The 27,815-nt window shown below is 41.3% G+C and overlaps 1 long non-coding RNA gene across 3 annotated transcripts in view; it reads left to right on the top strand.

Annotated features, from left to right (window-relative positions):
• Window positions 1-26,820, top strand: part of LOC111227440 — an 87,699-nt gene extending 60,879 nt beyond the window's left edge. For 2 of the 3 annotated variants that reach the window (XR_002665338.1, XR_002665341.1), the window contains exons 3-5: window positions 10,825-10,897; window positions 23,016-23,092; window positions 26,431-26,820. This is a non-coding gene — a long non-coding RNA (uncharacterized LOC111227440). Of the gene's footprint in view, window positions 1-10,824; window positions 10,898-23,015; window positions 23,102-26,430 lie in introns of all 3 variants that reach the window. The other variant, XR_002665342.1, reaches the window with a different exon arrangement.
• Window positions 26,821-27,815: the final 995 nt, after the last annotated feature.

Here is a 27,815-nt window from a genome sequence, read left to right as displayed (position 1 = left end):
AAAACCAAACCAAAACCATCTAACCACAGGTGAGACTCTGGATGTGACCCCAGGTCTCTGGTGTGACAGGTGTGTGACTTGCCAACCGCTTCGTGGAGAATCTGCAGCTATTATTAAATCTAGCGCTTCATATATTTAGAAGAACACTGTCTCTGAACCACCACAACATAACTGGGAAGACAATTTTGTCATAAATGAGTGTAATTTCTCGGAGACAGGGTTGGTTGTTCACCTTCCTCATCAATACTCACAGTGAAAGCTGATGTCCTTAAAATCACAAGCACGATCTCCCCCCAACCTTAACCAAGGAGTTGTTTTTTTCCTAACAATAACCAAGTTATTTTAACCCAAATTATGATCTTTCCCTCACCCTAATATGGTGTTTTTGGACACAGGGATGTCAATCAGAAGATGTTTATATTCTATGTGTTGCTCTGGAGAGAAATTATCAACAAGGTATTGTGTCATCTAATTGGAGGACTTATATCAGCTGTAGTTTTGACTGAATTTCAGCTTTCGATTCAGCTTCAGTTTCAGCTTTAGTTTCGGCTGTAGTTTTGACTGTAGTTTCAGCTGTAGTTTTGACTGTAGTTTCGGCTGTAGATTCAGTTTTAGTTTCAGCTGTAGTTTTAGCTCACCGTTAGCAAAGCATGCAACAAAATCTTAAACCCTGTGATTGGAAGTTTTCCCACTAAGATGCTCCTTGGGTAGTTATAGCCGTAGATGACTTCTCTCCTTAAGTTTTTATGTACACAGTTGCTCATCTTCTAGAACAGAAGAGGTTTATGTCCATCCAAGCTTTGAATGTGCTCCAACAGCCTGTCTCTTAACATGCAGAAAATGAACAGGGCTTTTACTTCTGGATCCCTGGATTCTCCCAAAATAACGTTTCCCACTTTGCCCCACTCTATTTTAAGCAAACAGCAGATAGGACACAATGTGCATTGAATAAAAGTTTAATATACACTGTATGAAGGTGAGGAAAACCGTAAAATATATCATCGACAAACAAACAAATAAGCACAAAAAGCCTCAGTGTGGCCGTGGATGATGGGAGGGGAAGTCTGTATTGGGAGCAGCGGCCTAATAAGGCTAAATACCAGACTGTGAATAATCTCCCAGTAAACTGTCTACTCATGAAAAACACAGAGATGCAACAGCAGCAACTCTCGCTTTCTGCCTGGCTGCCCTCCCTCTGCCCCCCTCCTCCCTCCTCTCTCTCTCTCTCTCTCTCTCTCTCTCTCTCTCTCTCTCTCTTTCTCTCTCTCTCTCTGTCCACACCGTTCTCTCTCCCTCTCTTCTTTACTTTCCCGTTCCTGCTCTCCTCCTCCTCCTCCTCGCTCCTCGTCTCGTCTCAGTAAGTAGGATAAGGCTTGGAGAGCTCTGTCGTCGTGGTAACTGCCAGAAGTATTCAGTTTGAAGTTTGAGGAGGTCAGTTTGCGGGTCAGAATAACCCCCTCCACCCCCCACCCCCAAACACACACACACACACACACACACACACACACACACACACACACACACACACACACACACAAACACACAAACAGGCCTAAGAGAGAGAGTAGGGGTGTTGAGGGGACCCCCATATGGGCCTGGGCCCTTATACATGAGGGGGTGAGGAGGGGGAATAGATGTTTTTGGAGGGGCAAGGGCCACTGCAAAGTCCTGCATCTAAAACAGTTGTGGTACCAGAACTTTTTCAATTTCTGGGATTGAAATCAAGCTGATTATGAACAATATCTGACTTGGATTTACTCTTGGTTATAATTGGATTTTTTTCAGTTCAGTTGCTCTGGTGTTCATTTCCATCCTTTCAGTATGATGATCAGCAAACTAAACCTCAGTGACTGCTGCTTATCCAGTATCCAGTCCATTGGGTAGTTTTATCATACAAGCTGACCGTATGCTTTATATGTACAACCTAATCTGGAAAGTCACTAGTAACAGTTCAGAAGCTGTCACATAGATGGTGTGTGATAAAAAGTATCTACCTCTGAAATGCAGAAGAATACAATTGTACAAGAGTAATGTAACATAGAACAAAAATAAATAAATGCTTAAGCTGTAGAATGAGCCCGGATCCCTCTGGCTGCGAGCTGACAGTTCAAACCATCCACAGCGAGTACAGTTATGTTTTCCGGAAGTAAATGACACAGAAGCTGGTCCAGGACCAGCGCTGCACAGACACCCCAAAAAACAAAAACATTAATTCTGGCCCAGCCAAGGTCCAACGGTCACCAAAGCTTTTGTGTTGTTGTCAATGAAACTTTGTTGTTGCCTTGACTGTGGGCCAAACACTCTCTGTGCACATAAACAGCTCGGGCTGTGTGTAGACTCACACGGACACCTTGAACAACACTCCCGGCTTTGGGAAGTAGTTTCAGCTCATCAGTCGCAGACAACTGCTGCACCATGAGCAAACACAAAAGTCCTCCACTGCCACCACACTGCCACTGCAGGTGCAGCCCCCTCAATCCCACATGCTGTAAAACACAACTGAGCAGGCAGGTTGTAAACCTCGACTTAAGTCTGTGAAACAACAGGAGCCTTCCTCTGTCCCACAAAAATTAGAAAGATTTCTAGCATTTTCTGAGGCGTTGTATGGGCAATTGAGCCCAAATGAAGTTTCTACTCTTCTTTCATCACTGTGAACATGAATTATATGTGTTTAAAGGCCAGTAAGGCTGCATCAGTTTAGAGCAGCGATAATCTGACCATGTTTCTAATATTTAGTCCAAACTTTCTTTCTCTCCTAACTTCCTCTCTCTCATAGTTTCTCTCTCTCTCTCTGTCTCTATCCTGGGTGGTTTCTGATGTAAATGTTTTCAGTCAGTTGGCGGCTGAGTCTCAGCAGGTGGTCCACCAAATCCACCGTAACCCCCGGCAACCCCTGTCCAGCCAATCCAAACGCTGCCCTGCCCGCCACTCCGCTTAGTTAGCCCTGACAGGACCCTCTGTGTGTGTGTGTGTGTGTGTGTGTGTGTGTGTGTGTGTGTGTGTGTGTGTGTGTGTGTGTGTGTGTGTGTGTGTGTGTGTGTGTGTGTATAACAGTGAGAGAGAGCGAGAGTAAAGCATTTGAGAAGCAGCACTCAGAGGACAGGGCGTGTTCTTGGAGTGGTCATTAAAAGTTTATTAAAAACTTTTCAACCGTTGGGAAAATGGGTCTGAATATCAGCGAGCATGGAAGCAATTGTGTACATTGTGTGTGTGTGTGTGTGTGTGTGTGTGTGTGTGTGTGTGTGTGTGTGTGTGTGTGTGTGTGTGTGTGTGTGTGTGTGTTTGTGTGTGTGTGTGTGTGTGTTTTTGTGTGTGTGTGTGTGTTATTGTGTGTGTGTGTGTGTGTGTGTGTGTGTTATTGTGTGTTATTGTGTGCGTGTGTGCGTGTGTGTGTGTGTGTGTGTGTGTTAGCTCACTGCTACAGCTACTTCCTTATACCTCCCAAACAATCAGCTTCTCACTCAGTGTTTTTGGAAAAACTGTCTCTCTTGCTGTCATCATGTTATCATTTATGGTCTTTCACTTTCTTTCCTTTTTTCATTCTTTTTTTTAGCTTCTAAACTCAAACATTTCAGGACCATTGTCTGCACGTTGTTGAGAAGCATTCTGGGAAATGTAGGAAGTCACTACCTGAGGTAGTAGATGATGTACTTTGAGGGAATGCAAATGCACCATAAAAGTAATTTTCGCTTTATTACAAGCTGGAATTGTATAATAATATAATGATAAATGATATAATAATGTGATGATGATGATGAATCTATCATGAGGATTATGTATATGTCAACCATTTTGCATCAGATTCATCAGAATTTTTTTCTACTTTTTCCTTTTCCTTTTCCCTTTGGATCTCATCCTGGATGTTTTCACTTTTTCATAAACAGGCTTGTGGTAAACCTGAGGTCCTATATGACCGCAAAAGAGTAATATTAGTAATATTAGCATTCACAAAAATCACATGAAACATATCCAGACAGTTTCCAATCTGTCTATTTGTAATAACTAATTAGATTCCTATTAGCTTGATGAGTCTTCTCTCAGATAGCCAATGAATTGTTTTGTTGCTGTAATTACTCATTGAATGAACTCGGAGAGCTCATGGTTCAGTTTGACTCAGATACAATGAAAACAGGCCTGGCTTCTTCAAAAACTTAAAAACACGATGATCTGATTTGTTCATAATCTTTTCTAACCTGTGAATAAAGACCTTGAATCAACCGGCTTTACTAACCGATATTTAAAAAATAAAAGACAAGAGAGTGTAATTATTGGGCGACAAAAAAAAGCTACTTAGAGGTAATTTGAGTCAAGTTGATTAATGACACTCGTGTTTACTGTCATTCATTTAACTAAACTTGCCTTTTTGTGCCTGAGAGAAATTTAAAGCAAAGCGTCAACTGAGCCCACAGAACTAGAGTAAAGACAGTTTAGTGTTAAAGACATTGATGGGTCTAATAATAATTATAATACTAATTATACAGAAATTTGACTTATTTTTGTGTAGACAATAAATGTATTGTAAGTATCTGTTCATATAAAATACTGACAATTTTTTATGCCATGTATGTACTTTTTTTATTTCTTTTTCTGTGTTGTAAAGGTTTCCTAGAGTCTCTTGAAAGGCACCTATGAGCAAAATAAATTCTTATTGAATATATTCACCAAGCCATTTATTATTAATACATGTCATTAAGAATGAGAGACAACTGTCAATATGCTGCTCTGCTCCCACTTAGGGGTGAAGTGTATGGAATAGGTTGTCATTTGCACTGCCGCCATTAAGCAGGTGAATAAGTTTACAACAATAAGTAACAACTGAAGACATTTTTGAATATGATTTTTACCTTATCATAACATAAGGTGAATAATTTGTGTTCATCTGAGTGGATTATTAACTGATCTTTTTATTTTAAACTCAATTTGATGATTGTATCACTGATTTACTGTGAATGATTCTCTTTCCTCATCAGTGTTTCAGATATGGGCCCCCACCAGTACCATGTTCAAATCTTTACCGAGCCCAGTGTGCACATCCTCTCCATGTTTTCCACCCTTTTCTGCCTCCATCCATTCCCTCTTTCTCTCTCTCTCTCTCTCTATCTCTTTTTCTTCCCCTCCTTGTGTGAGTGATATGGTAACGATAATGGCGATCACCTGAAGACTTTTTTTATTTTTTTTTTAATGTTTGTGTGCATGTGAGTGTGAGAGAGGCAGAGATGCAGTGGATGGATGGTGTAAATGTCTGAGCTATCATCAGCTTTGATTGGCTTTGAGTGGCTCTGAGTGCTGGGTCCATCCCATCAGCTTTCCTGGGTCCTTAGGAGCAGTGTGTGTGTGTGTGTGTGTGTGTGTGTGTGTGTGTGTGTGTGTGTGTTACCCATGTCTTTTGTGTACCTCAGTACCTTCTTTGTGTGTGTCTGAGGTTCTCTGTGTGCAGATACGTGTCTGTATGATCATATTAAGTCGCTACATGCCCTACAAACTACAGAACCATGCCAGGGCATCAGGGAGGCTGAGTGGTTTCAGTGACTGCAATTCAGACAGAAAATAGAGGTTGAAACTGTGTCAGCAAGCAATGGCCCCACTGAAGTGTCCTTGAGCAAGACACTGAATCCCTGTCCCCACACAGGTGTCCCTCAGATATCATAACTCCACTTCATTATTGAGCTAATGCTCTATTTGTACAGCTTCGTCAAACATAACATGCTAGAGCCGCCTCATACTGTTGAGTGTTTTCATTTACCTCCTCTGAAAACTTCTTTATAAGTACTGTTGCTGGCAGGTGCAGTAACTCATCAGTAAAAAAAAGGATCTCTGCACATAACAACCAAATACAACCATTAAACAATTCAGTGATGAGAAATAATGACTGCCCGTTTCCTCTAGGGCTCGAGTGGAAGTGTCGTCAACCCGATTAACCGACTCCTCCCACCTCTTCTCTGAACTCCATACATACCAAAGACAGCACTGGAGGGAAGAGAAAGGCTCCTTGTTAATGTTTAACCAGACTGTGTAAAGACAGAGTCAGATAGCTGAGCTTATTAGCAAATACACTTAATATGTGTGTGGGACAACACAACAAGTTTAATGGCTGGCATGTATGGAGATACTGCAGCTCTGAAGAGGCAGCTAAATACTCAATATGTAAAAACATTTGTAAATATGATGTGGCTGTGTAGATACATGGATGTGACCATGCTTGTATAATGTTATAACTGTACTTTAGAAGTATCAGTTATACTATAAATCATGCTTATATATAAACAAATAGAAGAAAGGTATGTAGGAGTTCCCGAGAAACTCAAGTAATCTCTGAGCCATGATTAAAATCTAATTCAGTGATTAAGTGAGCTTCTAGTTGTTGATGTTGATATGAGAAGGCGTCATCGGGTCATAAAATTTATCAGCAGGTGGAAGACAATGTCAAATATGTATTTAAAAAAGTAGATTTGTCAGATGAAGTTGCTGCATGAGGCCGAATATGATGATCACACTTCATCCCTTGTTAGGTGTGTGTGTGTGTGTGCCTACATGCAAACATGGATGTCTGCATGTGCGTTTAAAAAAAGAGCGAGCACTTTTTTTTGGCCAAGTTGGCATAACTTATACTGTGTGTGTGTGCACGCGCGTGTGTTAGGTTGTGTGTGCATATGTGTGTTGGTGTTTTGTATAGAAAGTGCTGTGTGCAGTAGAACGGGGGATTTGGTGCCATCAGCACAGTGATGTCAGCACACAGAGACAAACAAAGCCAGAATCCAAACCCTCTCCCAACTACCCACAATCCCCCTGGACACTGTGGGGGGCCCTGCCTGGGGGCCCTCTGCTGTTAACACACACAAACACACACACACACAAACACACACACACAAACACACACACACAGTTACACAGAAATTAACACGTGCACTTGCATTAACAAGGTCGGTAAATGCACAGGTGCAATGCATACATACAGTACATACATACATATATGTAGAATAGGTGGCATACACTCACTTCTAATGTACATACATACATGTGCTCAATTACACACTCAAATATGTAATAGTATCAGTGCACTCATACAGTGTATTTCCACCTCTCTAGCCACCATGTGTATATGCATAAATCTCTCCTCATGTTCATTGACACTGGATTAAACCAGGATTATCTGGTTTATACATATGCTCCAACTCTGAAAGTAAAACCATCTGTAAAGGAGAGTGCATTTTAGGAAAGTTAAATGAACTGTAAAATATTGTAGTAAATACAAACAACTGTAAATTACACTGAGGAAAGAAAACCCAACTGTAAAGTACAGAGACTTTTGAAAACCGAAACTAACTCTAAAGGGAAGTACTTTTTAGGAAGGTAAAAGCAACTATAAACTACTTTTTCAGTAACTTAATTCCAACAGTAAAATATATTTAGAAAAGTAAATTCAACTGTAAAATACAGCTGGAAACTTAACTTTAGGAAAGTGAAACCAAGTGTCAAGTGAGATCTTGTTAAGGAAAGTAAAACCAATTGTTTCGTATTTCACAACCGATTCAGTGTTGTTTTAAAAAAGCAAAACTGATACAAACTGTGGAACAAGTCATTAAGACATTCAGGCAGTTCCTACAGTGTTAAAAAACGGCAACCGTTTGTTCGATGCTGCACTGTGTGCGAGTGAGCAGTCAAATCAGAAACACACCTCTGTTTGCTTTGGCCTGGCCCTCTGCCACGCTGCAGCGGCCTCAGACGCACGCTTTGTAAATGGGGACTGACATTACTGTTATTGTATTCATGCTGGAGTTCATATGAATATACTGTGACTGTACTGAGGCAGACATTAGTATAGATATGATAACGACATAACGTAGGTCGTTATCTTAAGGACACAGGGAGATAGGTCAAACTGACGACAAGCCACTGAGAGATGCTGAAAACAACAACAAAATATTGGCAGCAATCATTTTTGTCTTTTGTTAGAACTGGTAACAGGTAACTGGTTTTCCATTTCCGGTACTATCCTCCCTTCTTCCAGCACTGTGAGGTTGAGTTAGGTATGTAATCGTACCCTGTACATGATGTAGTCGAATAATATCACTGTAGCCATTAATTGCATGGGAATCCAATTTGCATCCAATTCCTACTGAAGGTTTAAATGCAGACAGGTTTTTGTCCTGTCTTAAACCAGAAATATAATTTGCATTTTTTAAACAATAAGGTCTTTGTCTAAATCTAACCATGTAGTTTAAATGTCAAAAAAGATAACCATACTATAGTTGTTGTGTGTGCATGTTGTGGCAAAAAGTAATCATAAAAAACATTGTCTGTTAACATACAAACGTGTTAATAATTTAACGTATATAAGGCTTTTGCAGTCAATGCTCTGTTCTCTTTGGCGAGTTGGTTGAACAATAAACATGGATCAACACAATATGTTTTAGTTTTAAAACACATCATTTTTGCTACATTTACGTCTGGCATCAACACTACTCTGGAGTTTTTGAGCCCCAAAAACTGGGACGCTGCTGCCGTTTTGAGACTGTCCTCCTGTAAAAAAAAATGGAGTCCATCGGTCGTTTGTGCACCAGGTTATTATGACCCATAGTTACATTTTTTTGCTAAGCAACATCTAGTGGCCATAGTAATTGTGACAGGCACAAAGGGAAAAGTACGACGTTGCATAAAAAGAGACAAAGTCTGTGTTTGGAGGAGGTTGTGGTGGATGGATTGATTAACAAAACATAGGAATATGACACTGGAGAGCAGTGTTCAATTCCCATGGGAAACTAGCTGTTAATATTGTAACCATGACAACAAAGACTACGTAATGTTGAGGAAGTACTTGTTTGAACCTAAATCACGATCTTTTCGGAAACCTAACCAAGCCGTGACTGTTATTATAGTAACCATGGCGACAAAGGTAGATACACCACTGTCAGTACAGTCTGCGTGTTAATTATAGTAACCATGACAACCAAGGTCTGGTACACCTGCCGCCAGTAGGGGCACTGTTTCAGGAGACACGCCTATGGGTCGTATCAGAGGGTTGAAAAAAACAACCTTCAGGTTGGAGAACTTGTTGCCTGTTTTAGTTTGAAAACAGTTGAAAAAAATTTGTTTTCTGCTGCCACGACTGCCTTATACTCATATGTTACTTTCAGTAACAATTCCACCTTGTCGTCCATCCAAGCAAAGAAATCTCTGGTCTTACTTTTTTCCCTTGCTGTTGTTCATTCATAGTATATTCAACACCTCAGCAACCAACTGCAAAGTAGACAATCTCTTCCTGTTTACACCTGCATGCTCATACCCAGTGTACGTGAATGGGCTTGTTTGTACGCAGCTAAAACACTCGTCTGGACGGACATTGTTTCCATTTTAAAATAAAAACGTGTTAGTGTGGTCGTAGCCTCAGTTTCTCAAGAGTAAAAATAAAAGAAGAAGAATTACAGGTGAGGGGAAATCTGGTGAAAGTGGAAGATGTGGCTCTAATGTGTATTGTCTAAACAGCTTTCTGTCATAGATTCACAGTGTCTTGTCATAAAATAGAGTCAGATCACACCATGTCAGCTGGATGGTGTGACTATCTGAAAGAAGGCTAGTCTAATGCTGCTATCTCCTCGTCGAAGTGTTACACAACAATTAGCAACTGTTGCTGTTTTTCTCTGCTCTTTAAATGCCCTTCTGTCCACAACAGCAAGGGACCAGACGAGGGCTGGTAGTGTGTGTGTGTGTGTGTGTGTGTGTGTGTGTGTGTGTGTGTGTGTGTGTGTTTGTTTGTGTTGCTTTTTTTGGGCAGTGGGATCGGGGTAACTGGGCATACTGTACCCAAACAGGTCCTCATTGTGCCGGAGAAGGAAGAGCTGGGTCGTACTGCACCCTATTCAGCCAAGTTTGGACTGAGTGGAGCAGTGGGGGGTGGGGACGACGACACTATGTGTGTTTGTTTGTGTGCATGCCTTTGTATGTTTGCCGTGTGTGTGTGTGTGTGTGTGAGTACAGTAGTATACAATGACTGCTTGGAGTTTTGGATGCATACATCCACTATTTGTGTTTAGGAGGATGGATTTTATCTGCGTTCTACCCTCATCCCTCCTCCAAATCCTGTGTGTGTGTGTGTGTGTGTGTGTGTGTGTGTGTGTGTGTGTGTGTGTGTGTGTGTGTGTGTGTGTGTGTGTGTGTGTGTGTGTGTGTGTGTGTGTGTGTTGGAGGAGGAGGGGGGCAACAATAGCTTCCTTTGACCCGTATAATGAGGGAGTTCTTCATATTCAGATGGCTGCTGGTAGATTTGCTGCTACATTAGCTTTAGCCAAACCTCGCATCAGTTTAACACAACACTACAGAGTAAGCTCTAACTTCCTGCAACTAAACTTTATTGCAGTGCATCAAGGGGAAAGAAAAACTAGTCCCTAGCCTGAACTGTAGCTACTTGTTGCCTGGTAACACAACGTTGCATCCGGGGCAGCACTGGTAACTGTTGTGGGTGTACGAGGATTCACTGTGAACTATGACCTTTTAGTCTCAGCACAGTGTTTTTTCTCCCTTTGAATTCAACCAGTTACTACTATTAATACACTGAATACACTATTTCTGTGGTGTTTCCATAAAGTGCCGATCAACAATCAATCCTCCACCACTGCACATGCTGCTTCTACTCAGATCTTCAACTAAATACTGCAAACAAATCAGAAAAATGAAAAGCACTATTTCATTTGTGAATGAAGATTCGCCCCTGGTAAAACCCTACAACACAACACTGTTGTTAAGAATCAACAGTAGATCAACTGTAAAATCAAATGTCCCTGATTATTAGTTGAAGTTAATTGTTTTCTTTCTGTTGTCTTTTCTCAGTGATGTAACAGAAGAGTGAAGATGCAGTCAAGAGACCAGGACATTGCATGAACCGGATGGCAAATGGGGACCGGTAGGTTTAGGGAAGACGCACACACACACACACACACACACACACACACACTCACACACACAGTGAGTCCCATAGAGAGACACAGCAATGCCCTGGAGGGTGCCAGTCATGCCCAGCTTCCGCTGCGCTCCAAATTGAGCGTGGCACAGAGTGTATGAAGTCAGCCGTCTGGAAGAGAGCCAAGCATTGTTCCTCCAAGCAGCTGGATGGTAATTACTAGAAAGAAAGAGAGAGAGAGAGAGAGAGGGAGAGAGAGAGCGGCTCTGCCACCTCACTACTGTTGCTTCAGCTTCCTCTCCTGGTGCATGTATCATATAGGAAACTGATTTATATGGTAAAAAACCAGCTGGGAGTCAGACGACAGAGAATACTCTCCATGCATGTACAGGATCAGGGGTGTAGTGCTACATCAAAAGGTGATGAAACTATGGCTCCAGTCAGACGTGTCTTAATATAAGACATTGAGTTTTTAGTTAAAACCAGGAAAAGAACATAAACATAAAAAAAAGATATCATGGAATTTTGTGAAGGGATAATGAATAAAAGCCTCCGACTACATAATATAAAGCAACAGCAGTCAAACAAAACTTAACATCACATTTGAATGTGTTTTCATAGAAAAAAATGAAAGTATACAAACAAACAACTAAAGCAATCAAATGGGGGGTTGACAAAAAAAATAAAATAAAACTGTATCTCAAGGATCACTTACTGTCTTTTTGTGGGATTTCAACCACATCATATCTTCATCGCAAGAAGTTTCCCATTACCTAAACGACAAGTGGCGCTCACAGCGTCGAAGATTGAAACAACATGAAAAAATAGAACTATCTGTTGCTCATACTGAGCTCTGTATTTAGGAGCACACCTGCATCATATGAACTCTGTTGGTTTAATCCTCCGCTTCATCTCTACATACATGCCTCGGTGTGTTTTGCAAGGGTGAGCATGTGTGTTGTTTACATTTATCTGATCAAAAAAAATAGACATGAAGTGGGACATATGATGCTGGAGGCCGATAGAAGAAGAAGAAGAGAGAGAGAGTGGGAGGTGGAGAGAGCTTTGCAACCGGCCAGGCCTGAGGAATGTGTCAACTTGCTGTCAGCTATGTGCTGCTTTGTCATGAGACCGCAGAGCACTGGAAACACGTAAAGTTGCCTTTTTCACACCTTCGACTCCTCCCGCCCTCCTTCCTCCCCTGCCCCCCCCAAACCCCCCTCTTCCACACAGACACACACACACACACACACACACACACAGTGGCAGCAGTAGCCAGGCCAGTGCTAGTGCAGCTGTGACCAGAACAATAGCATTCCTCAGGTTTTAAACGCCTGGCACTTAGATTCCTAACAGTCAAATTCCTGGCGGGGAGAAGCTGGGGGTTGCTATAGGACGCTGAGAGCTGTAAGACGCTGTGTAAGGAGCCTGTAAAGCGCTGTGTGATTTGTGTTTTTTATGAGAGGGATGGGTTGGTTGACGGGGACGGGGCCGAAGCTCTGTTGTTCCACCTCACGTTCTGTTTCCTCAGATGTGACATTTTCAACACTCCAATTTTAGCAGTTTAGGTCGCGAGGCGTCCTGCTGCTCTGTCGGGGCATCACGTGTCGAAGGAGGCACCTGTTAAGTCAACATGTGTGTCTTGTAATTCTTTTTTTGGCACATGTGGTGCTGAGAACTACGCAGATGTGTTGAAAGTGACACGTTAGTTTTAAGAGTGGTAAATTAGGCGTTACCAAAGGAAACAAGCAAGGATATGTTATGTTTGTATGCCAGTCTTCTTTTACATATTCGTCCTTCTAATAAACGATGCAGAAAGCATAAAAAATTATCTTCTTACCAGTTTTGAATTTGAGCTTTCAAGAAACAAACACTGAAACCTGTAAAAAAGAAAAACTCCCCTTCCCCCAATTTTATTTGTTTGTTTCACACTGAAAAGAATTGAGATGTATCCAAAAGGTTTTATAAAAACTCCAGAATCATGAGCCGTTTATTTGGTCTCCTTTTTTTGCTAATTTAAACTCTTCAGAACAGTGCTTCTGCTGCTCAGGTGGTCTTATTGACAAATAATCCATCTGTTTCTATTTAGAAAGCCTTTATTTTGAAATCCTGTCAATAGACAATTCATAATGTTAGAGAAAAAAAAACTCCAAATACTGTGCACCTCACATCATGTGAGTGCGACTCCTCTGGTGGCTTCAGTTCACACAGCACTGAGCTGCCCAACTATCAGCCCATCTGAAATAACCCAAAAAATAACGATTCTCTCATTAACCACGCCTGTTTCACAATTTAAATATAAATGAATCTAATTTAGAAAACCTCGGCCGCGATGAAGGAGACTCATTTAGAGCCAATCTAAAATTAATGAGGGCATCTGGAGAGAGAGAGGGAGAGGAGAGGGGCCCTGCGTGGCTTAACAGATACCGGAGTTAACAAGCTACTGTACTTTAAACACTGGAAAATCCCCATTAATTTTAAAGTTAACGCACTACTGTACTCTGAATGACGGAAAAGAGCTTTCATGTTAGTTCAAACACATGACAGCGACATCTTCAGACTGACTCTTGGCCTCTCTCTGTCAAACCTCCTTTATGTTGTCAAATGCCAGCATTTATCAGACTCTGCCTGTTCATGCAGAATTATAATTTTCTGGACATTTTTTTTAATACAATGGCATGTGAATATGTCCGTGCATGCGTGTAGGATTCAACCCTGAGACTTTAATGCTGTAAGATTTACCGTCACAGTTGTGTCCTGTAAAGAATGACCCACAGAGACGGCTACAGTGGAAGAAATAGAATAAATGATGCATTTTGCTTCAGTAAAATTTCCAAACAATCAGTCTTGAAACTGCGATGCATATAATAAAGCCTCCTGGGTAACTGATAGCACTACAGGTTTGTGTGTAAATCTATCAGGGGCTACGATTTGGTTCTCTTTAAATTCATTTTAACTGACATGCCGTCCGTAACGTTCAGCCAGTCGAATGGCTCCAGCAGATGCCAGCCAGCTCCCACAGTGACTGTTTGGTTTTGCAGGTTTAATTCCCGATGGGTTTGGGTCCAGAGTGATTAGGCTGTGCCCTAAAGGCCAGCGGGCTTGTCAGGTGTCTCCACACATTAACGTTGTTCTGCTCACACCCTGAGCCGACAGCACAGCGAGGCAGAGGGAGGGAGGGGGGAGGAGAAATGCTGATCTGGCATGGTGGGAGGCACAGAAGGACGAAGGGAAACTCCATGTTTAATTGTTCATGTATTAAATAAGCTTTCAAAATAGGTTTTGTTTTCATTTGGGAAAGTCCTTGAAATTCATTAGGTTATCAGTGATGTTTAAAAGGTTAAATGAGAGTCATACTTATGCAAGAAAACTGCATTTTGATTGTATTTTGCTTCCATAATTCAGAGCACTGGAAACACTAAATAAACTATTTATTTATTTATTCAAGTATCTTTTTCTGGAGAAGTAAACTAGATTTTAAGTGTTGTCATTTTGGAAGTTGTGACAAGTTGGTGGTGTTTTTGTGTTAAAACGTGCATTTTTGATAAAAAAAAAAAAAAAGCAAAAACAAAAAAAAACAAGAACATGAAAAACATTTTAACCTCAGGAGCAAACATTTGGTGAAATAGGTGGAAGTTATGATATGGACATTTCTATGACTGAGGTACAAGGCCCCTTTCCTTTCTAATGGCTTCTCTGCTCTTCTGCTAGTAAAAGCAACACACTGATGGATGCCACCTCAACATTTTCTTTAGCCTTTTACCCTAAAACCAGCCGAGAGATAACACGGCCGACTCTTCCCCTGCTGGATTCAAATAAACTGGCATTGTGTCTGTGCACAAACAACTTCCTGCATGCAGACGTGCAGCTTGTTAACAGGGGCAGGCAAACAAAAAAAAAAAGAAAACAAAATCTCTTCCTGCTTTTGACCTCCAACCCCGTTCTACCCCACCCACACCCACCACATACACAGCATGGTGCAGCTATACGGATTGGGGGGTGGGGGGTGGGGGTGTTAGTGGTGAGGAGATGGCATTTGTATGTGTGTGTATGTAGGCAGAAGAGGTGATGTTAGGTTTTTAGAGTTTGGGGGGGAACTTGTGTCCTGCTCTGAAGGGGGTGGGCGTGGGGGGGGGGGGGGTGCCAGCGCACCTGCTGACCGCAGGGACAGCCTATCTGCCCCCACTCCTCCTCCTTCCTGCTATACCTCTCCCACCATCCCTCGTTTCTTTTCACCCTCCTCCTCTTCCTCCCCCTCTGTCTCCAGCCGTGGGGGTAAAGTACATTACATGCTTGCTAATCAAACCTCCATTACAAGTTTGGAGGGAATGAAGCAAGAGTCTCGAGTCTTCTTCTTCTTTCCTCTTTCTGCTAACTTCAGTGTGTCTCCTTCACCTTCCTCCTGCTCCTTCATCTTCTCCAAAAGTCTCTTAACTTTTGAACTGTGTGTAATATTCAGGAAGTATTTCAGTAGCATGGTGATATGTAGTGCTGGAATCCTTTCACAAATAAAGCGCCATTAATATTCTTAAAAATTATATGAAAACAGTTGGAATCACCTTTATGACCCCACACTTTGATCTAACCAATATAAAACACTGACATCAAGCGTGATCTGACAATATGGATTAGTTATTGCAGAAGGTTTTTACAGTGCTTGCCATGATGTCACTTTGCAGCAACAAGTTCAGCGATTTTTTTTTTTTTTGAATTATCCGAAGTAGACATTTGAACAACTTGACAGATGCATGAAAATTGTACAGTGCATTTCGGAGGATGTCATGGAATATATACTGGCTGCAGGTCACAACCAAAATGTGCAAGAATCACTCTGAAAGTCAGAACTCCGAGTCGGAAACATAACTTTTATTTCAGTTTGAAATGCAAAATCTGGTGTCACATCAAAATGGACATGTCTAACATTCAAACACAGCTTTTAAATGTTAAAACCCAACATGGCTAAAAGCCTTTAAGGCCCTACTGGTGCTTGGCTCTGTCGTTACTGTCAGTGGCACTACAGAAAGATTATAGAGTTTTTCCTCTTGGGCACCAAAAAAAAAAAAAAAAAAAAGACATGTCCACACTATCCCTCTGGTATTTTCCCTTTTGGTGTTAATGTTCTCCAGCACCTGCAAAGCATTTACGGAGGTATGTGCACCCAACACTTGGATAAGCAAAGCAAATTAAATGACAATCTGTCAATTAGGATATGAGATGTCTTGCCTACAAGTTGCAAGATATTTTTGATCTGAGGGTGGAGCAAACGGGGGGAGTTTATCCTCAGGGGAGCATGAACGCTGTGAATAAATTATAGCTGGGACTAAGATAAAGCTTTAGTGTGACAGTGGCTCTGGAGGTCGGACGGTCAACAAAATCACTAACACTCATCGACTGGGGTCCGTGGATCGTGGCTTTCTAGCACCAGAACCAGAATGTGAGGCCATAAATAAGCCACGTTTTAGCTAAACATGAACATGGCGTGACTGCCTTTGATTCTTCTCTTGTCTAGTTTCAGACTGGATCTTCACTTACAAGCCACTGTAAGCTAAACTAACAGAAGCTCACATGGAATAGCACGCTGATTTGAATAAGCTGCAAAAGCCCCTTCAGAGCTCTGTGGTCTGCTAACCATACAGGGGATCAGAGGATGAGGTCTGCACAATACCACAGTGACACATACTGGATCTACTGTACACAATATCTGGACTTACATATTGAAAGTGATACACGTAGGAATACAAAAGACATAGCAGAGGCAGTCTTACAGGGGTAATTAGCCATGCACCCAACCAAAGCTCAATTACCATTTCTTAGAGCACAAGCTCTCCGGATATAAATGCAGCTATTGAAATATAATGTCTTGTTTTTGTTGTGGTCTGTAAACATAGAGACGCTGTCATATGAGAGCTGTAAGTCCACCACATTATCATTTATTCTTATGCATAAACTATATGTTAGTAGAGCTATTGACCTCATACCACAAAACGGCTGTAAAGCACTTGTTGACATGAAACACACTATCAATTCCAATCCAACATCAAGTCTGATTGAAGTGTAGATGTCCTGCTAATATTTTTCTTTCTTCACTATTTTCCTGTGTTAATGGAAAATGCCACTTTCTACCAGATGAATGCAGGGACAGACAATTGTATTATTTACCAACCGAAAAGGGAGAAAAGAAGAGGGGGAACTGTTTGATACTTATAATAATAATAATTCAGCGCTCTCGTCTCTCTTCCTTTCTGTTGGTAATTGGATTTAGTGAACACCTGTATGAGTGTAGATTGTTCAGGGGATTATGGTCAGGGAAGCCCTGAGTCACCACTAATTATCATCTATTTCTCGCTCTCTCTCTCTCTCCCTCTCTCTCATACACACACACACACACGCACACACACGCGCACACACACACACACACACACACACACAAACACACACACACAAACACACACACACACACACACACACACAGTTCCCATATTTCCCCCCTGCAGCAAACTCAAGAGATTTAATTGATATTTTAAGGTCATAGTGGCTTTGTCAGTGGAAATCCTCCATAGTAGCAGTTTAATGGGGCCAGGTAGTTATTATTTTGGGATATCACTTTCTCTTGGCTCCATGTTGAGTTTCCAGTGCAGATATTCACTCATAAGCTGTTTGTATTTTCAAGCTTGTTTTTTTTTTCCAGTTGTTGCTGCAGTTTTTTTTTCTCCTAATAACACTGTCTTGTTTTCTCAGAAAGCTTATGGAAAGGTGCTGGAAAGGAGACTCTGACTAGTTGCAGATTCAACTCTGGTCGCAGAACGATTCAACTGATTAGACCAATGAAGGGTTAAAAAATGACGGCAGCGTTTGAAACGACTTTCTCGACTGTGAATGAAGTGGTGTACAAGTGATAGCATCTGTGAAGTCTGTGTTTGATCAATGAACGATGTTACTCACGGTAGCTCCTGAACCGCTGTAAAGCGCAGTGCCCACAGCTGCCTCGAACTTTGGTGAAGGAACTAAATTTAGTTCCTGGTTCCTCTGTTTGAGATGTAGGTGAACTTCCTGAGGTCCACAAAAAGGTTCTTGGCCCCCTGGGAAACTCCCTGAGGTGAAAATGGCCCTCTGAAAGCCTATGACCATGTCGCTTGGAGTGTCCTCTCAAAGATTTGGAAACAAGGTGCCAGGTTCGCTGCTCTTAGCCGTTCACACCTTTCACAGGCGATAAGTCAAGTCTGTTCTCAGTGGGTAATGAGCTTTACCAAGGATATTACATGCTGTTGATTCTATTGCGGCTCTGCTTTTTAGTAGTCCTGTTGGCTTCATCGTGTGTGAAGCAGTTGAGATGAGAGTCAGCACCTTTGAGTCTGAGCCCAAAAATGATAGACCCCCACTCCCCTTCAAGTTTAGGAGCAAGTTCCAAGCAAGTGATGGAGTTCAAAAATCTCTGTCCCTTGTTTATGACATCTAGGGACAGATGGAGCTTGAGATCGACAGGTGGATTAATGCGATATGAAGACAAACCTCACTGATTTACCACTTGATCTAACTCCTTACTTGAGATTGGCAGCTGAAGGCCACTTGGACGGACTTGGACTCAACAGTAAATCCTGAAGTTTTACTCCCCTTGCAAACTAGTCTAAGTGAAGAAGGAAAACTCAAGAAGTCTCAAAGCTCGCGCTCCCACCCCCACCCCCCTCTCTCTCTCACCCTTCAGGTAGAAATGGTAATTAGCAAAAGTAACAGTTATGCGCTGAAACATGAATATGGGTCACCAAGTTGACTATACCTGGCGACCTGGAGACAAATTGTTGGACAGGTGAGAGAGGACAGGTAAACTGTGTGATAATACAGGTGAAGGAAGAAATGAGCTCTAAAGGAAGAGAGGAAGGAGTGAGAGAGAGAGAGAGAAAGAGAGATGTTCTCGGTCCCACAGTGAAATTTGAGAAAGCAGTGTAGCTGTTGACTGAAGAGAGAGAGAGAAAGAGACAGACACAGAGAGAGAGAGTGTGTGTGTGTGTGTGTTTAGATGAGCGATGAACAGACAACGCTTGTCCTCAAGTCAAAGAGCTCCAGTGGCTAAAACCCCATCGGGCACCAAGACACACACACACACACACACACACACACGGACAGATTAAACATCATGGATGTGAGAAGGAGGAGGGGAGACGGGGGAGAGAGGGAGTGAAAAGAAGGGATGGACAGATGAGAAGGAGGTGAAGGAGAGGAGGAGTGGGAGGGAAGGAGGGGGTGAGGGGGCACCCAGCGGGTGACAGAGGGGAGCAATAAAGAGCAACAGACAGTTCAGTTGCTCCAGCGTATTCATGTATTTAAGTAACAGTGAAACTGATGGAAGTATTAAAGAGATCATCTCAGTTTTCTGATTACTGTTGAATTTCTTTACTATAGATCACCAGCCAAACAAACAGCGTGTCATGTTCAACTTCCTGTTGACACTGAGCCTGGTAAATGTCGAGGGGGAAACATTTTCAACTCAACTTTATTGATCCCAAGAGGGAATGTGTCTCACAGACAAGTGAAACACAGAACAAACACTGATGTTTGAACATGAAAACACAATAAAAATACATAAAACATACAATAAAAATATGTTTTAAAAATTCTGAAATCTGCCACACGAGCTCACTTAAAACAAGGTACATCAGCCTAACAACATTAACATCATCATCCAACAGCTTTTTATGGAAGACTAATCATCATCATTTGACTCATCCTAAACATGTAAAAGTTTGAGAGACAAAATCATTTCTCACCATGTCAGACGTGGAGTTTGGCTCTCTGAACCTCTGTCTTTATGGGAGAGCTCAGACTCTCCACACAGAGGATGAAGAGTCTCTAAAATTCATCCTCAAATTATTAATCATCATTCTTGCCCTCAGTGTACTTATTTAGTCCCTCACTTAATTAATTCCCTCAAATTTCTTAAGTTATTTGCTGTAATTAAAAATTGACACAGTGTACTATTACTATACATATTGTCATAGCAACAAATCTAACAATTCAAATGGCAATTTTCATTCACACCAATTATTCACTTTAATTGAGGTGAATTCTGGATTGACTTTTTAACTCATCTTTAAAAAACTACAAAACTGATTTTGGTAGCTCATAGTCCATTAACTGAAAGTTTCCCAGAGCTTTCAGACACATTTTGGTGGCCTTCATCATCGGGAGTTCGCTCATTTGTTATGGAAATTACACAATGTAATGCAATGTATATATTCATTCATTCAACAAAATAGTTGAAGACACACAAAAAGTAGTGTGTCCTCACAGTGTAGTACAGTACTCTGTAACTGTAATGTTTAACAGAAAGAGGGTTTTTCTGATGTGCAGGCTGAAATGGTTTTGCTGTACACTTTTACCTCCTGACTACAGTATACACCGCACATTCAATTTGCCCAGTTTACTTAAAAACTGCTAATCATGAAGAAGAAGTGAAAACATGGTGAAATGATCTGTGCTAGCCAAGTACACATTTTTACTTTTGAGAATTTCAGTACCCAGAAATCCTGTAAGGTCACTACCATCTTATTGTGTGTTGGGGTGCAGGAGTCCAGCCGTCAGTGTTCTTGCTAAATTCTCTTTTAAAATTAGACTTAGAACCAATTCACATGAGACAAATACAGCTGTTCAAACCGACACCAAAACGATACTGATGAGAATTTGAGCAAATATCTATAACTTTTAAAAGATTACTGTCTTAATTTAAAAATCATGACCAGTGCAGCTCTCAGTGTTGGGATGGTGAGATGAGAGAGGGGAGGAAGGGAGTGATGGACAGCTAGAGGGAGGGAAAGAGAGAAGGGGGGGGGTGGAGGGATGGAGGGGGGTGTATAGTGCAGCAGAAACTTCCCATGCTGGCCTCCCAGTGTGGCTACGTAATGAGGGCAAGGGACACAGAGACACACACACACACTCACACACACACAGACACACACTCGGGGCTGAGCACGGCCCCACGGCTGATTAGCGGCACACAAAGGCCCCAAACAGAAGTAGCAGAGGACACACAATGGGAGCAGGGCCTCAAGGCGTGGTTTACTTCTGCCCTGAGGGAGGGGGCGAGAGAGGTAGAGAGACAGTGAGAGACAGGGAGAGGGAGAGAGAGAGAGAGGGTCCCACTGAGCTGGACAGGCAACCGAAGGGGAGGGGAAGGGGGGGTAGGAGGGGCGAGGAGGGGGGTTCGCTGGGGTTAGAAAAGTGACAGAAGCAGAGAGGAGTTTTGTTTTTGTCCTGATAAAGACATGCTGGGTTTCTACTGCGTTCTACTGCAGCGTCAGGAAACCAGATGAATGGGTCAGCATCACGCCTGCTTGTTCTGCGTCCTATCCGGGGTCCATTACACCTGCTCTCAAGCACATCTTGAATTAAGAAACACCAGACATTAAAAAAAAAAAAAAATTAAAAAAAGCTCATCTGAGTTAGAAAATGTGACAAACCAACGCAGGCAAGATGCAGTGGACGCAGTTTATTCAGAGAGAAGATTGTTGAGGAACCTGCTTCGACTTCTTCTTCTTATGTCTGGCAGTGCAGGGTAGGGGTCCGCATGTTGCTCCTGGCCTGCAATTCACCACAAAACAAAAGAAGAAGAGTAGGGCAGCAGACATAAACGTCACATGGTGTGAGGGTAAATTAAATTCATGCCGGAAGCAGCATTGACCTGTTACTTACCTGTTACTAGTGCTGCTCTTTTAATTATGTAATCTCGTTTTGCTCACTCACTCACTCATTCATTCATTAAAATCTGCACAATATTTAGATAGAAACAAACAGACGGTGACAAATTAAAGGAAAAAGCTGAAAAGTGAAACAGGATGACATGGTGCACGAGGGGTCACTGAATGGTTTGATGAGGATGAATATGTCGTGAATCGTATGCTGTGACCCTCACAGATCTCAACCCGACTGAACACCTATGGGAGATTTTGGACCAACGTGTTAGACAGCACCTCCAGCGACAGTATCGACACAATACATGATGGAATATCTTTTGGCAGATTGGTGCTCCATCCCCCCCACCCCCAGTACAGTCCTGGCAGCTCATGGTGGTTCAACGACTTACAAAGACACTTAATGTTTGTTTTTCCTTTAATTTGTCGCCCGTCTGTAGCTTATGATTCACGCTGTATCAGTTTATTAGTTTAAGTTCTGAACCATTGTACTTCATGAGCTTTTATACATATTAACTAGAGGATATAAGAAAATTGCAGAGAAAATAATCTAATAGAATAGTTTGATAAGACACTGACATATAGTTCTTCATGTGTTCTGCTCTTTGGATGAACGCACCAAACTTTGAAGGCTCCTTCACACTGCGATCTTGCTGCGCACCTTTCCCCCGGCCTCGACACTTTCGCAGCTTCCTCCTCCTCTTATGAGATTTTTAATGTGCTGAAGTGTCAGCACGTTGGCCAAATCTTGTTTTCAAGACTCTCGTGTTTTGAAAACGTCAATGACGTGCCTCTGCTTTGCACTTGTTTCTATTATATGCAACATAGTCATTCATTGACATGCCTCAAAATTGATATTACACAGCCTGTCAGAGTGTGACCGAGATTTTATTAAACCCATCTCACACATTGTGATGTGTTGAACTTGAGCATAAGCAGCATTACGCTCTAAAGTCAGTAAGTGCATGAAAACATTCACTGAAACAGATATTTGGCAATAATCTCTATGTAAAATAATTCATATGATAATATTTAAATGTCTTTTAAATTAAGGATCTGTTCATAAATCCCATATTCTGATATGAATTTGATCTAAAGTGCCTTTCACACATTACTGAGGGCTGTGTTTTATTTCAGAAGAGGTTTAAAATGTTGAAAATGAAATAATTTAGCATCAAAGAACAAACACACCAAGCTCATTATCAGTAAAAGCATTGGATAAACTCATTATCAACTCCTCATCTAGCGGGAAAGGAAGATATGACGAACATGAGCAGGACTGCAGGCCAACAGCCACAGTACTTGAAATGATGATTGTTTGAGTTATTGCTACCACAGTGCAATCATCCCAGCGGCTCTTTGCATAGATTACTATCTACACATTTCTCAGAATGAATATTAAATGGCAGTGACTAATGAACACGGCCTTCTTTTCACAGAGGAGCAGCGGCTGCTGTAATCTCCACTGTTCAATTAGCGGCACTGACCGGGACGCCACCTACACTTCATTAACAGGGTGAGGAAGGTATGGATTTAACCTCTTTGTCTGCCTCTCTCTCTCTCTCTGTCTGTTTCTTTCCTTTTCTCTATCTCTCTCAATCCTCTCTTTCTTCTTTCCTGGAGAAAAATCTTTGCAGCAGAAAAAAAAAAATAGCCCAAACCTATTTCAGTTAAAACACAATTTTCTCTTATTTTAACTTCAATACTGAAGCTTCTGGAAAATTCACTGAGAGGCAACAGAGAAAAAGAGGGAGAGAAAGACAAAATCAGGGGGGAGGGGGTCACAAATCCATAAAGACAATTCAGATTTTCCAGCCTCTTTTTGTGTTTTTCCAATTACTTAATGCTATTTAAATACACCAGGGCTGACACACACAGACACACACACACACACACACACACACACACACACACACACACACACACACACACACACTAATGGTCCTCAGCCATGGAGAGGCTCCTGAAATAAGTCGCGCAGTAATTGTATTTGATAAATCATAAAGGGAGCCCATCAGAGGAAAGCTAGCTGTAATAAAATGATAAAACAGACAATTATGAAAAAAATCCCTGGCCTTTAATTTCCTAAACACACTCTGGAGAGAGGCCGTTTAACCCGGGGCGATTTGACGAGATGCTCAACACGTTATTTCTCTCCTCTGTGACACTTTGAATCACGGCACAGTGTGTGAAATGGTTGTAGCATTAGCACTGCTGGTTCACATCTCTTCAGTCCTGTTTGTCCTCAGTGAACTCCCCTTGTGTTTTCTGTAGGCTGACCTGAGATCTACAGTATAAGACAAAATAACACAAACATTTCATAAATAACAACTCTACGTTTGAAGTACCAGCCCTGTTTTTAAAGGTGGGTCATATTACATTATATGCCACTCAGCTTTACTGTCAGCCTCTTGCCCCATACTGCAGATGTGCTTCAAAAGGCCTGTTTATTACTCTGTAACGACTGACCTCAGTTTGTCTCTGTTAATGAAAATACACAATCAGACTCGTCGGACATTATCTTGACCAAGGCTCCTGAAATCTGGTCCCTGATAATCCTTCTTGGAGCGCTGTCAGGACAGAGACACACTTTCAAGATCAGCTTGCCAAGTATAAATATGATTTGGGCACCGAGACCAAGCTGGACTTCAGTCCCTTTTGGGGGGATAAAATCATGGCGTGTATGGTGTTAGAAGGATTCATGTTTTACTTTTGTTCCACTTTTTAAAAAGTGGAATTGGGAATGTGGACATTACATGTGTGAGAATAAGGAAAAACCTGGTTGAAACTGTGAGCAACGCCCTGATCCATGACATTAGTTTAGTTTAGTTTAGTTTAGTTTAGATGCAATAAACCACAATACACTACAGCTATGAAAGTAGAGTAAATACTATATTGGAATGCATTGATTGCGATGTGTAGTGTAAGGAGAGACAGCAACAGCAAATAGACTTAAACAGTTGATAATATTATACAATTAGCTAAAGATACAGATGTACAGTCTAAAAAGAGACAGACAGACAACAGCAGAACACGCAGACAAATAATCAAACAAAAACAATACGATACAATTAGGTTACAGTAGCAACATCTGTACTGTGCTTTCAGAGAGTAAAAAATATTTGTTTCCCACCAAAATATATGATCTTGCAGTACAACATCTACCTGTAGTGACTACTGCCTTATTAACGTGTTTTATGGTTCTGTTTAGACTCTCACAGCACTTAAGGTCAAGGTGAAGGAAAGATATTGGTCTGAAAAAGTTCCTCAGACACAACACGTTTATTTACATTTAACCAAAACCACCATCTTTCACCGACCTTAACCAAAGGGCTTTCGTTGCCTAAACCACAGACGGACTCTGGATGTGAACCTGGTCTCTGGTGTGTCTGTCGTGTTCTTTGTACCATCCGCCCCAACCACCACCTGCTGACTTTGATGCCCTTCATAAATGTGGAGCGTCATTCGTATAAATAAAAATATTTCCTCTGAACATAATCCAGCCACCACAATGTAAGTGAGAAACGGGTTTAGTAGATATATATTGTATGAATGTCATTCAGGAGACAGGGTTTAAACAGGCGTCATGCACAGGGCGTCTGCTCTTTGTATGCTTTAATAACCTTAAGAACACCAGCTTGAGTTGTCTCATGTCACTTTGAAACCTCACATACAGTAAACAAGCAGATTAATGCTCATTAGGACACAATCTAATATGTTACTTTTGAGTTAACATCCCTTTTTTTTTCTACTTCCTGTACAGTTACCACCATCCGTTCATATTGTGATTTGGTTCACGTGGTAATGATGAAATCTCCTGGTAGCACAGACTGCGTTCATCGTACTGTAGCTTCACTGGAACAAACTGTTGTATGGGAAGCTCAACAATGAATAAATCATGTATAAATCACAATGAATAATCACAGTTACACTGACTGTACTTGTGTATCATTCAACCTGATGTAATACTCATTATAATGGCCAAACAATCAGATGTGGGTATTAAACCATGCATCAGGAGTCAGTCATATTTTTATGACGGTGACTGTTGGACCACAGTCGGATCAGGTGACACAAACAAAACCCTCTATTGTCGCTAGCTCACATTAGCTCTTTGAGGCACACGCGTCATTTCGTTCACGGTTGTATAAAAATCACATCAGTCACCGACCTGTCTGCTGGAGACGGGCGTGACGGCGTGAGATCTGCACCATAAAGAGTTAAAAAAAAAAAAAAATCTGATCTTTTGGTTCCTTGTGTAAATGCAGTCAGACTGCCTGTGTGTGTGTGTGTGTGTGTGTGTGTGTGTGTGTGTGTGTGTGTGTGTGTGTGTGTGTGTGTGTGTGAAAGTAATGTAGGTGCTGCTGTGTAAAATAACATGGAAAAGGTGATTTTCCAGCATAGTGAGGTTTCCACAGTTTGTTTCCCTCAGGCAGCAGCAGTGATATGACGTGCAATTTTGTTGTTCGTGTGTGTGTGTGTGCTGTGGTGTCGTCGGGGGGGTTGACTAAGATGCCTTAGCCCTCTGCTGCACCTCCACCTGTCTATATTTTTCTGTCAGTGGCTGAATTAAGCGCTCATTAGTTTCCTGTGAGCAAAATATGACCACAAGCTACTAAAAAAAACATTTCTTCATTTTACAAATTCATGTTTGTTTTACTGAAACATTTAAAGAAACATCCTGTCTTCCTGACGTTCCTCAAAAGCAGCCATCCTGGGGGTGTGTGCTTTTCATTACAGCTGTGTGATCACACTAGAGGGTGAGAGAGAGGAAGAGAGAGTTAATGCATGTACACACACCTGAGTCTCTTCTTCACATATAATAACCCTGCGTCTCTCTCTGTCTCTCTGTAGGTGATGTTGATGGTACAACATCAAACCAGTGGGAGTGCAGGAGATGGAGAAGATGCCGACATTTCACACACACATGCACACACACACACACACACACACACACACACACACACACACACACACACACATTTGTGCGCACACACTTGTACACACGCACAGCAGTAAATGGGAGCTTGCTGTCACTAGTGTGAGCCATTTCCAGGTGAGGCAAACTGAATTAAAGGGAATCAAGCTGAACTGATGTGAACTGGAACGACCTGACCTGAGCTGAAAAGAAGGTTTGAGCCGGACAGGACACACACAGCGCTCTGAATTTCAAGGCAAAGAATTAACACAGATGAAAACCTGCTGTCAATCACACCTGTGTTTTTTTTTTTTGTTTTTTTTTGTTTTTTTTGGGGGGGGGGGGGGGGGGGGGGGTTCCTGTCCTACACTTCCTATGCTTTATTTTCAATATATACTGTTTATTCACATTCGTATAGTTGGTTGTATGATATGAATTCAACCTCAAATTTCACCTACAGATTTTGACTCTCTAGGTTTATTTTCTTTATTTTCTTTATTTTCTTAATTAATCATAAACAAAAAATGTAATTTGCTTAAGAAGTGTCCTGTGCCAATGTCCACCTTGTTTATTTTTTCTTTTTTCTTTTTTCATATGTAACTTTATCCATATACCTCTATGAGGGGTCATCATGGACTAAAGATGTTACAAAAATAAAAGCCTAAAGCCACTGCAGCTATTACTTATATTTCTGTTTTACCCATGGTCAGAAGAATGCTAACGTTTTAAGATCATTTTGATAGAAATTTGGGGACATCAAATATTATACTTATAATATTTTTTCAATTTCACACTTACCTACATTTACAGAGGATCGGGACTTGATGCTGTCTATTGGCATTGAATGAGAAACTAGCACACATCTTCAAATCCTGTGTTTGTTACATTATCAGTTAAGTTGAAGGACTGCAAGTAAAAGAAATCTCTTCTTTTCAAGCCCAGTAAATACAATAATAAATAATTTTAAAAAATGTAAAGCTTAGTTATCATAGGTCATGAAAAGGTGTCATTTGAAGATGTGATATTTGGAGTATTTAGATCCAATGTGCTCAAATATTAATCAACATTAATTAAAGTTAAACCAATTTTAAAAAGAGCTACTTAAGCTTTTCTCACACATGGTTTCCCATGTGTCCGTCTTAGAAGCTAAAACATGTTTTGTTCATCTTTTAAAGTTGAAACAATTAAACAATTGTTGTTATTTTAAAAACATTTAATAAAGATGAAACATCTGCAGTGAAAGTTTCACAGGAACTGTGAACATACGTGTCTTTATTTCTGTAGATCTGGAATGTGAAAACACTGAATGAAAGATTCTGTT

The sequence above is a fragment of the Seriola dumerili genome, unplaced genomic scaffold (assembly GCF_002260705.1).
Source record: "Seriola dumerili isolate Sdu_G_001 unplaced genomic scaffold, Sdu_1.0 BDQW01000002.1, whole genome shotgun sequence".
Classification (NCBI taxonomy): Eukaryota; Metazoa; Chordata; class Actinopteri; order Carangiformes; family Carangidae; genus Seriola; species Seriola dumerili.
Note: the sequence above shows the minus strand (reverse complement) of the source record. Positions and strands in the feature narration are given on the sequence as shown.